The sequence below is a fragment of the Triticum aestivum genome, chromosome 2A (genome assembly GCF_018294505.1).
Source record: "Triticum aestivum cultivar Chinese Spring chromosome 2A, IWGSC CS RefSeq v2.1, whole genome shotgun sequence".
NCBI lineage: Eukaryota > Viridiplantae > Streptophyta > Magnoliopsida > Poales > Poaceae > Triticum > Triticum aestivum.
Genome location: NC_057797.1, coordinates 151,721,784 through 151,732,614, shown reverse-complemented (window position 1 = coordinate 151,732,614; position 10,831 = coordinate 151,721,784).

Here is a 10,831-nt window from a genome sequence, read left to right as displayed (position 1 = left end):
ATAATGATAGTGCAACTTATTTGTGGCACTGTCATTTAGGTCATATTGGTGTAAAGCGCATGTTGATGGACTTTTGGAATCACTTGATTATGAATCACTTGATGCTTGCGAACGAGGCCTCGTGGGCAAGATGACTAAGACTCCATTCTCCGGAACAATGGAGCGAGCAACAGATTTATTGGAAATAATACATACTAATGTATGTGGTCCGATGAGTGTTGATGCTCGTGGCGGGTATCATTATTTTCTTACATTCACAGATGATTTGAGCAGATATGGGTATATCTACTTGATGAAACATTAGTCTGAAACATTTGAAAGTTCAAAGAATTTCAGAGTGAAGTGGAAAATCATCGTAACAAGAAAATTAAGTTTTTACAATCTGATCGTGGAGGAGGATATTTGAGTTACGAGTTTGGTCTTCATTTGAAACAATGCGGAATAGTTTTGCAACTCACGCCACCTGGAACACCACAACGTAATGGTGTGTCCGAATGTCGTTATCGCACTTTATTAGATATGGTACGATCTATGATGTCTCTCATTGATTGACCAATATCGTTTTGGGATTATGCTTTAGAGACTGTTGCATTCACATTAAATAGGGCACCATCAAAGTCCATTGAGACGACACCTTATGAACTATGGTTTGGCAAGAAACCCAAGTTGTCATTTCTTAAAGTTTGGGGCTGCGATCCTTATGTGAAAAAGCTTCAACCTAATAAGCTCGAACCCAAATCGGAGAAATGTGTCTTCATAGGATACCCAAAGGAAACTGTTGGGTACACCTTCTATCACATATCCGAAGGCAGGATATTCGTTGCTAAGAATGTATCCTTTCTAGAGAAGGAGTTTCTCTCGAAATAAGTGAGTGGGAGGAAAGTAGAACTTGATGAGGTAATTGTACCTACTCCCTTATTGGAAAGTAGTTCATCACAGAAATCAGTTCCAGTGATTCCTACACCAGTGAGTGAGGAAGCTAATGATGATGATCATGAAACTTCTGATCAAGTTACTACCGAACCTCGTAGGTCAACCAGAGTAAGATCCACACCAAAGTGGTACAATAATCCTATTCTAGAGGTCATGTTACTTGACCATGACGAACCTACGAACTATGAGGAAGCGATGATGAGCCCAAATTGCGCAAAATGGCTTTAGGCCATGAAATCTGAGATGGGATCCATGTATGAGAACAAAGTGTGGACTTTGGTTGACTTGCCCGATGATCGGTAGGCCATAGAGAATTAATGGATCTTCAAGAAGAAGACTGATGCTGACGGTAATGTTACTGTCTACAAAGCTCGACTTGTTGCAAAAGGTTTTCGACAAGTTCAAGGAGTTGACTACGACGAGACCTTCTCACCCGTAGCGATGCTTAAGTCCGTCCGAATCATGTTAGCAAATGTCGCATTTTATGATTATGTAATTTGGCAAATGGATGTCAAAACTGCATTCCTTAATGGATATCTTAAAGAAGAGTTGTATATGATGCAACCAGAAGGTTTTGCCGATCCAAAAGGTGCTAACAAAGTGTGCAAGCTCCAGCGATCCATTATGGACTGGTGCAAGCCTCTCGGAGTTGGAATATATGCTTCGATAGTGTGATCAAAGCATATGGTTTTATACAAACTTTTGCAGAAGCCTGTATTTACAAGAAAGTGAGTGGGAGCTCTGTAGCATTTCTGATATTATATGTGGATGACATATTTTTGATCGAAAATGATACTGAATTTTTGAATAGCATAAAAGGGTACTTGAATAAGAATTTTTCAATGAAAGACCTCGGTGAAGCTGCTTAAATATTGTGCATCAAAATCGATAGAGATAGATCAAGACGCTTAATTGGAATTTCACAAAGCACATACCTTGATAAAGTTTTGAAGAAGTACAAAATGGATCAAGCAAAGAAAGGGTTCTTGCCTGTGTTACAAGGTGTGAAGTTGAGTCAGACTCAATGCCCGACCACTTCAGAAGATAGAGAGAAAATGAAAGTCATTCCCTATGCTTCAGCCATAGGTTCTATCATGTATGCAATGCTGTGTACCAGACCTGATGTATGCCTTGCTATTAGTTTAGCAAGGAGGTACCAAAGTAATCCAGGAGTGGATCACTGGACAACGGTCAAGAACATCCTGAAATACCTAAAAAGGACTAAGGATATGTTTCTCGTTTATGGAGGTGACAAAGGGCTCGTCGTAAATGGTTACATCGATGCAAGCTTTGACATAGATCTGGATGACTCTAAGTCAGAAACCGAATGCGTGTTTTTATTGAATGGTGGAGCTGTCAGTTGGTGCAGTTCCAAACAGAGTGTCGTGGTGGGATCTACGTGTGAAGCGGAGTACATAACTGCTTCGGAAGCAGCAAATGAAGGAGTCTGGATGAAGGAGTTCATATCCGATCTAGGTGTCATATGTAGTGCATCGGGTCAAATGAAAATCTTTTGTGACAATACTGGTGCAATTACCTTGGCAAAGGAATCCAGATTTCACAAGAAAACCAAGCACATCAAGAGACGCTTCAATTCCATCCATGATCAAGTCAAGGAGGGAGACATAGAGATTTGCAAGATACATACGGATGTGAATATTGCAGACCCATTGACTAACCCTCTCTCACGAGCAAAACATGATCAGCACCAAGACTCCATGGGTGTTAGAATCATTACAATGTAATCTAGATTATTGACTCTAGTGCAAGTGGGAGACTGAAGGAAATATGCCCTAGAGGCAATAATAAAGTTGTTATTTATATTTCCTTATATCATGTTAAATGTTTATTATTCATGCTAGAATTGTATTAACCGCAAACTTAGTACATGTGTGAATACATAGACAAACAGAGTGTCACTAGTATGCGTCTACTTGACTAGCTCGTTAATCAAAGATGGTTAAGTTTCCTAGCCATGGACAAAGAGTTGTCATTTCATAAACGGGATCACATCATTAGAGAATGATGTGATTGACTTGACCCATCCGTTATCTTAGCACTATGATCATTTAGTTTATTGTTATTGCTTTCTCCATAACTTATACATGTTCCTATGACTATGAGATTATGCAACTCCCAAATATCGGAGGAACACTTAGTGTGCTATTAAATGTCACAACGTAACTGGGTGACTATAAAGATGCTCTACAGGTGTCTCCGATGGTGTTTGTTGAGTTGGCATAGATCGAGATTAGGATTTGTCACTCCATGTATCGGAGAGGTATCTCTGGGCCCTCTCGGTAATGCACATCACTATAAGCCTTGCAAGCAATGTGACTAATGAGTTAGTTACGGGATGTAGCATTACAAAATGAGTAAAGAGACTTGCCGGTAACGAGATTGAACTAGGTATGATGATACCGACGGTCGAATCTTGGGAAAGCACCGGTGCGCGTTGGTCCTAAGCAAACGGTTTTTAACCCCTTTCCACGACGGCATTCGGAACCGTCGCCAAGTGAGTGTGGGTGATAGGGGGGTCCTTCCCACACGACCCAGAAACCGTTGGGGATATGCCCTCCTGGCACACACGCTCGGCAAAATGAGGTAGTCTGCGACCAGCGAGCACTCAAATACAGAAATACATATAGTAGTGCTCAAAAAATACAATTATAGAGGCGAAATCATTTCCGGTCGTAAGTACATCCCACACAGTCAGTCACCACTAAACGTTCCCATTCGTATATACATCCCACACAGTCACTAGAAGGAAAACGTTTGTGCAAGGTGGCGTAACGCAAACAGTTTTGAAGAGAATGTCGTGTGTGATTGTTCATTGATTCAACATGGTTTATTCCTAGAAACTGTGTGCGTTGTCTGAGGTCATTGCCCATGGTGTTTTCACATTAACCGTTTGCAATAGGAAAACCCAATTAGCAAGCTAATTGGCCGTTCAGCGGGCTAATTGCCCTATTATTAATAATCCATTTACTAATCTAATTGACATTCATATTAAGCACATAATATATTCCATTTCCATATTAAGGAAGTAGGATTTCATAGTTGAAATAAATCATAGTACAACATGATATAGCTTCAGCACTCAGCTACCCCATTACACAACTGCACCGACAGCAAGTTTCACATGCAACATCTAGAACCTTTTGAAATTAGCATCATAGATGGTACATAGAGAGATGCATCTCATCTGGAAAACTGCTGAAGCGGAAGGCGAATATTGAGCCTTCATTCATGTTGAAGGTCTTTGCAACTTTAGGCCAGTGCCTGTGGATGATTGACCGTCCATCCTTCGACCTCTTCAGGAACACTTCAATATTGAACTGTGGGTGTTGTATGAAAACTTTCCTCGCCTCCTGGCCATAGAGGTGGTTTGAGAGGTAATCATTAGTGAAGCTTGAAAACAAGGATGTGAATAAATATCTTCTCTATATTGGAAATGGGGCAAAGGAATACAAAAAGGCAAGGTATAATAGTTAGTACCATCTTGTAAACCTTAGTGCTTCCCATTGTTTCCCTGCAACACATATAAGGTAGTTAGTCATCAAGTTAAGTAAGGGTTCACATGCTATCAGTAAAATATGTTGATGATAAATAAGCACATTGCAGATTTATCAGATTAATTCAAGCCACATGGAAAACTGATTTATCCAAACCAAGCATGATTAAGAACTAGGAAATATAGCACTTGTATATGTTTCTCATGTATTAAGTGCAGCCAAATTCGATTTATTCCTCGCATGGTATACAATAATAGAATGCAGCCACAACAATTGAACATCGCATTGCAGAATTGAACCAAGCGGTTAACTAAACACCACAACAAATGAACCAAACGTTAACTGAGCACCACATTGCAAAATATAACATACTCCTAATAGAAGATCGGATGTTAACCAAACCAAGCATGCTTAACAACTTGGAAATATAGCAATTGTATTTGTTTCTCATGTGTTTAGTATAGCCAAATTAGATTTATTCCTCACATGGTATACAATAACAGAATGCAGCCAGAACAATTGAACATCACATTGCAGAATTGAACCAAGCAGTTAACTAAACACCACAACAAGTGAACCAAGCCATAACAAATGAACCAAGCAGTTAACTAAACACCAATTGAACAATATAACATACTCCTAATAGAAGAGCAGACAGTTAACCAAACCAAGCATGCTTAACAACTTGAAAATATTGCACCCTGAAGAATTGAACATCACATTTGCAGAATTGAACCAAGCAGTTAATTGAACACCAGATTGCACGACATATAGAACATATACTCTATAGCAGAAGATTGCATGGTAAATGTAGATAGCAAAATTCACTAGAAATTGTTAAGGAAAGGCAATAGCTAGCAAACTAAACATGGGTCCTTATAGTGAGCTAATAAGACAAGCTACTCCTCATTGTCGGAGATATCGATGACGATTGGCTTCTTGGACATGGAAGAGGGTGAGGCCTCCGCATCGTGAGTGCCCTCGTTGTAGTGGTGAGTTGCCTGAGCCGCTCCGGGCACCAAGAGCTGAGGTAAGCACGCGCACACTGAGAAAACACCTCGTAGTCTTCGTTGAAGGCACCGATGGTCGCCTCGAGAAAACGCCACGAACTGTCGTTTAAAGCAACCAACCGCGTCGTGGCGTCAGCGCGCAAGGCATCAACGGTGCCCTCGACGGCGAGGTGCTCCTCCTCCAAGATCTAGGGGTCGACACGAATGGCAGCCATCGCGAGCTCATTCGTGCGTGCGGCCGCAATTTGCTTCTCCGCTGTCAAATGCTCCTTGAGGTCCTAGCTATACTGCGTGCACCATGGCTTAGGTCGGTGCTTATTTGGTGGAGGGGTCGGTGATTTGGGTGGAAGGTGTCGTGCTCGCGCTGGCGGTTGGGGCATGTGGAATGTGGAAGGAGGAGGAGGATGGGGGTCGTGTGTGGATTATGTCGGATTTTGGGTTCCGGCAGACCCTTGAGGTTCGAACACTGGGGTGCGCGCGGAGATTTCGCCTCCTACCTACCTGCGCCCCTCCGCCTCGCTAAGATCTAAACTATGGAAAGAATAACACGAGGGACACAAGGTTTATACTGGTTCGGGCCACCGTTGTGGTGTAATACCCTACTCCAGTGTGTGGTGTGGTGGATTGCCTCTAGGGCTGATGATGATGAACAATACAAGGAAGAACAGCCTCGCGAGGGTCTGTTCTTGGCTGGGGGGATGAACTGCTGGGAGGAGTTTAGTCACCCTTCTCTCTCTCTCTCTAGGATTTCGATCTCCAACCTCTCACCTCTCACTCAGCTGCCCCCTCCTGCGGGTGGCTGGTCCTATTTATAGAGGCCCTGGTCCTCTTCCCAAATATCGAGCAGGAAGGGAGCCAACAATGGCGGGCTAATTTAAAAGGAGACAGATAGTACCAGCTATCCTAACAAAAGTAGTCTTCGCCTGCACAAAGCTCTGGTGATGACATCGTCTTGGGCTCCACGATGACCTCCGGCTTGCAGTCCTCCTGGTCTTGGTCTTGTTGCACCGAAACGGCAACCTTTGCCTGATGCCTCGGTACTCCGCGGCTGCGCTTGCCCCCTTTGCACCAAAGAGGAAAGGAGGACACTGCACGGGCTGGCACCCGCCTGGCGCCCTTGGTCGTCATGGCTTGCGTCACGGGCACCTCGTGAGGTACCCCGCCTTGATCTCTCCGCCTCCTCGTGAGCCAGCCTGATGAGGCCGTGCCTGAGGAAGCTCCGTGTCGTCCGCCCCACGAGGCTTGGCCCCTCATGAGGGTCTTGGGTTTGTGTTGGTGAAGATGGGCCGTGTTGGGCCCCCCTTTGAGCCACGCCGCAGGCCGCAGGCAGGCAAGTCTGGGGACCCTCGTTCCCAGAACACCGACAGTAGCCCCCGGGCCCAAGGCGCGCCCGGACTTGGCCGTGCAGGGAGGCGGAAGGGCAAGAGAGAAGCACCGCGGGCCCTAACAGCCTGCAGCCTTGGGCGTCGCGTGGCGGTTGATTGGACGTGGGCGCCTCCACTTCCCCACGGCGCCTCGGCAACTGCACGGACTGGATAAGTCCCTGCATGCAAAGTGGGTCATGATTACCTGCAATCGTGGAGGTCGGCGGTTGGCCTTCGCCGGCTATAAGTACGGAACGGCGCGCGCCCTTCTGGTCCATCCCTTCTTGCTTCTCCTTCTTCCCGATCTTTGCTCCGTCTTGCTGCGATGGCTCCGATTCGCCGATTCTCGGCGGCAGAGAAGGGAAAAGCTCCCCGAGAGGAACCAGACCCACTCCCACCGAAGAAACGGCTCGTCCCCTGTGGCCCGGACGAGGGGGCCCTTCAGGTGGTGTCGAGGCCTTGGTGCGAGCGGGCGCCGCCAGGGTTCCCGCTTCCGTTGTACGCCCACATAGAGGGCCCTGAAGGAGCTGATGCTGACCGCCACGGGCGGCGCCGCCGTCGGCGTCGACGGGTCACGAAGGTGTGGGTCGTCCCTCTTGGGGTCCACACCGAGGGCTCCTCCCGAGAGTTCGTGCTCCACGTCGCCATTCCTCTTTAGTCTTGGATTCGCCTTACTCCCTTCTTCGCCTCCATCATCCCGCAAGGGGAGCCCCTGGAGCTCTGGCTGCAGCACGCCGGCTGCGGCACCCTCGCGACCGAGGCAGAGGTCGCGGTCGTTGCCCCGGGCGAGGTCTTCATGACTCGGGGCTGGAGAGAGATCGCCCGGGTTTGCAGGACAAGGGGTGTCTTCGCGATCCACTTGGATAATGACAATGCTTCGGTGATGCTCTTCAAGGTCTTCGATGCGAGCGGGTGCCGGCTGGAGTGCTGCCCCGGGAGAGGTGGCCGGGGCCCTGCTGTGGCGAGGACCGGGCCCGCCGACCGCTCCCTTGACGGCTCCTCAGGCGGAGGAGGCGTCGGAGGTTCCAGCGACTCCGGCGAGCTCTTTGCGACTCCGGAGACGAGCGACGACAGCAACGAGCCCCCGAGCCGGCTCCGCTCCTGGAGCAATGCGGGCTCGTCAGGCCGCCGCCGACTCTGATCTGGATGGGGTTGGTGCCGGTGCTTGACGGCCCACTGTTGATGATGGCGTCTTCTGCTGGGCGCGCGTAGTTAGTGTCCCTTTAGGATCTGTTCCCTGCGAGGAATCAAAAACGCGTCCCGTGGGGGCTTGTAAGGTGCATGCGATCCTGTTTTTTTAATATAACCCTTGTCGTAGAATTGTGCGAGTTGCTCATTCCGTCTTAGCTCAGTCCTCCCTTTCGAACCTCACGAGGGCTTGGTGCTCTGCGCCGACAGGTCCCAGTCCCAAGGCGGCTTCAGCCGTCGCTGGTATGCTAGGTCGCGATGCCGTGGTCAAGGCCAGGAGGTGAGCGACCCGGAGTCTGGTAAGAGCCCCTGAGTCGCGATGCTCAGGAGGTCCCCTTTGGCGCCCAAGCAGCCGTCGTTTGGTGAGAAAGGAGAGTGGCGTCGCTAACACGGGACAACATTAGGTGCGGGGATGGTGCCACGGTAGCTGGCGCTTCCGGGTGATGACTTATCACGAGAATCAGGGGCCACCCTCTGGTGTGTCGCCGGGTCCGTGCATCGGCAGGCGCGAGGTTGCCCGGCGAGGTCCTCGTGTGTCTCTCCCCTCTCGCCTTTGCTCCCCTTTCTGCTCTACGTCCTCGGGTCCCGACCCTCGAGCGAGTCTCAGCCGTCGCTGGTATGCCAGGTCGCGATGCCGTGGTCAAGGCCAGAGGGTGAGGGCTGGAGAGCCAGTAGGAGCCCTGAGTCGCGATGCTCAGGCAGCCCCCCTTTAATGTGCAAGTGGTTCGCGCGGACAAGAGTGGAGGAGACACCGCAAGGGTCTCGCCTGACGCAGCTCCTTTAAGAGATCCTGTAGACCCATCATAGAAAAAATGAGGGGTTGCCATGACAATTGACAGTCAGCCGTTGGTTGCTTCCGAGGGGTAGTGAGGCACTGAAGGCTTGATGAGGTGATGCTATGCGGGGCTGTCGCGGCCAGAGCTCAGCCATCCAGGTTTGTCGGCGTTGCAGGGACGGACCCATGCGCAAGCGTCGTGCCGTTTGGGAGCAGCTCCGTTAGTTGGCATCAGCTAAGCAGGCAACTAGGTAAAACACATTAGCCGCAAAGGAATGGATTTGTTCAAATGGATGCTGGGAAGGCGGACATCACCGGGTCAGGCCCGAGCGACTTGGGGATCATGCAGCCCGAGGGGCACCCCCAACAAGGTAAGCTAACAACATGAAATAAAAAAGGGATACACGCTGCAGGGACGGACCCACGCTGCCTGGGAATAATGCAGCCCTGGGGGGGTGCTCCCAGCTGGAAATGAAACTCGAAAGATGTCACCTGATGACGTTGAGGACGAAGGAGCGTTGGTGTAACAGACTCGGTGGGCTGCGGGAGCCGATCGTCATGAGCCCCCAGGCCCAGGGGCCTCGGGAAGCTTCGGAGGCGCTGGCGGCTCCTCGCGGACCATCTCCATCCCCGCCAGGGCTGCGGAACGCCTGGCCTCTCGTGCCTCCGTGATGCCCCTCATGAGGCGCTGGTACGTGGCAGTCGCGTTCGGCAAGCCGTAGGGCATGCGAACGTAGCTGTGGGGTGGGCCTCCGCAGCGCCCCACTCGCGAGGGCCAGAGGCGCTCTAGAGAGGCGACTCAGTTGAGCCCTGGTATGTCGATGCAGACGCGTAGCCCACCATCCTCGCCTGGATGGGGAGCCACTGCTGGTAGGCGGTGGCCGCCTTTCATGACTCTTGACTCCTGTAGCTCCTGAATGGCCTTGCTGACGAACTCCTGAGGGTCTGGATCTCCTTGCCTTGCTCCTTCTTGAGGGAAACGTGCTTCGAAACACGCCTCCATGTGGTGCCCAAGCGCCTTCCTCGTGACCCTAGCTAGGTCGGTAGCCCTCCAGGGGAGAGCCCCCGAGCCCTGCCTGAGAAGGGCGTCGGGCGCGCTTTCCTATGTGATGGAAGGAGGTTCCCCCTGGGCAGGCGTGGGCCCGGAGGGGCCTGCCTCCTGAGTGGTCGGGCCGAACGATGTCTTCTTCTTCTTAGGGGCGGTCTCGGGAGGCCTCCTGCTTCCGCGATCCGGGTCTTCCAGTGACGCGGCCTGAAAGGCTCGTTCCAGGGAACACACCGCGTCCTTCTCTTCACAGGGCACCGTGATGACTCCACCGCTTCCTGGCATCTTGAGGACGTTGTAGCCGTGGTGACTTACGGCCATGAACTTGGCCAGCGCTGGGTACCCAAGGATGGCGTTGTACGACAGGCGAATGTGAGCGACGTCGAAGTCGATGAGCTCGGTGCGGTAGTGGTCGCGTGCCCCGAAGGTGACAGGGAGGCGGACCTGCCCAATCGGGACCGTGGAGCCGTCGGTGATACCGGAGAAAGGCTTGGTTGGCTGAAGCTGGCTGTAGGGTACTTGGAGATTGTTGAATGTTTCCACGGACAGGACGTTGAGCCCTGCCCCGCCATCGATGAGGGTCTTGGTGACCACCATGTTGCTGACGATTGGGGAACAAAGCATCGGGAGGACTCCGGCTGTAGCCGCACACTTGAGTTGATCTGCTGAGCTGAACGTGATGGCGCACGCCGACCACCTGAGAGGGTGCGTGGCTTCGAGCCTGGGGAGGACTGCATTCACTTCGCGGGCGAACTGCTTGAAGATGCGTTGAGAGGCTGGGGCTTGTGCCCCGCCCAGGATGCAGGCGATCGCGCGCGGCTCCTGGAAGCCCCCAGCCCCCTCGTCCTGGTGACGGTCCTCGTTTCTCCTTGGCTGCGGCGGCAGCGGTGGGAGGCCTGCGTTGCCTTGTGGGCGATCCTCGCGAGGCTGATCCCTCCAGTCTCCCTTGCGAGGCCACGGTCTTCCCAGCGTCCTGCGTTCCTTCCTCCTCCTGAACCATA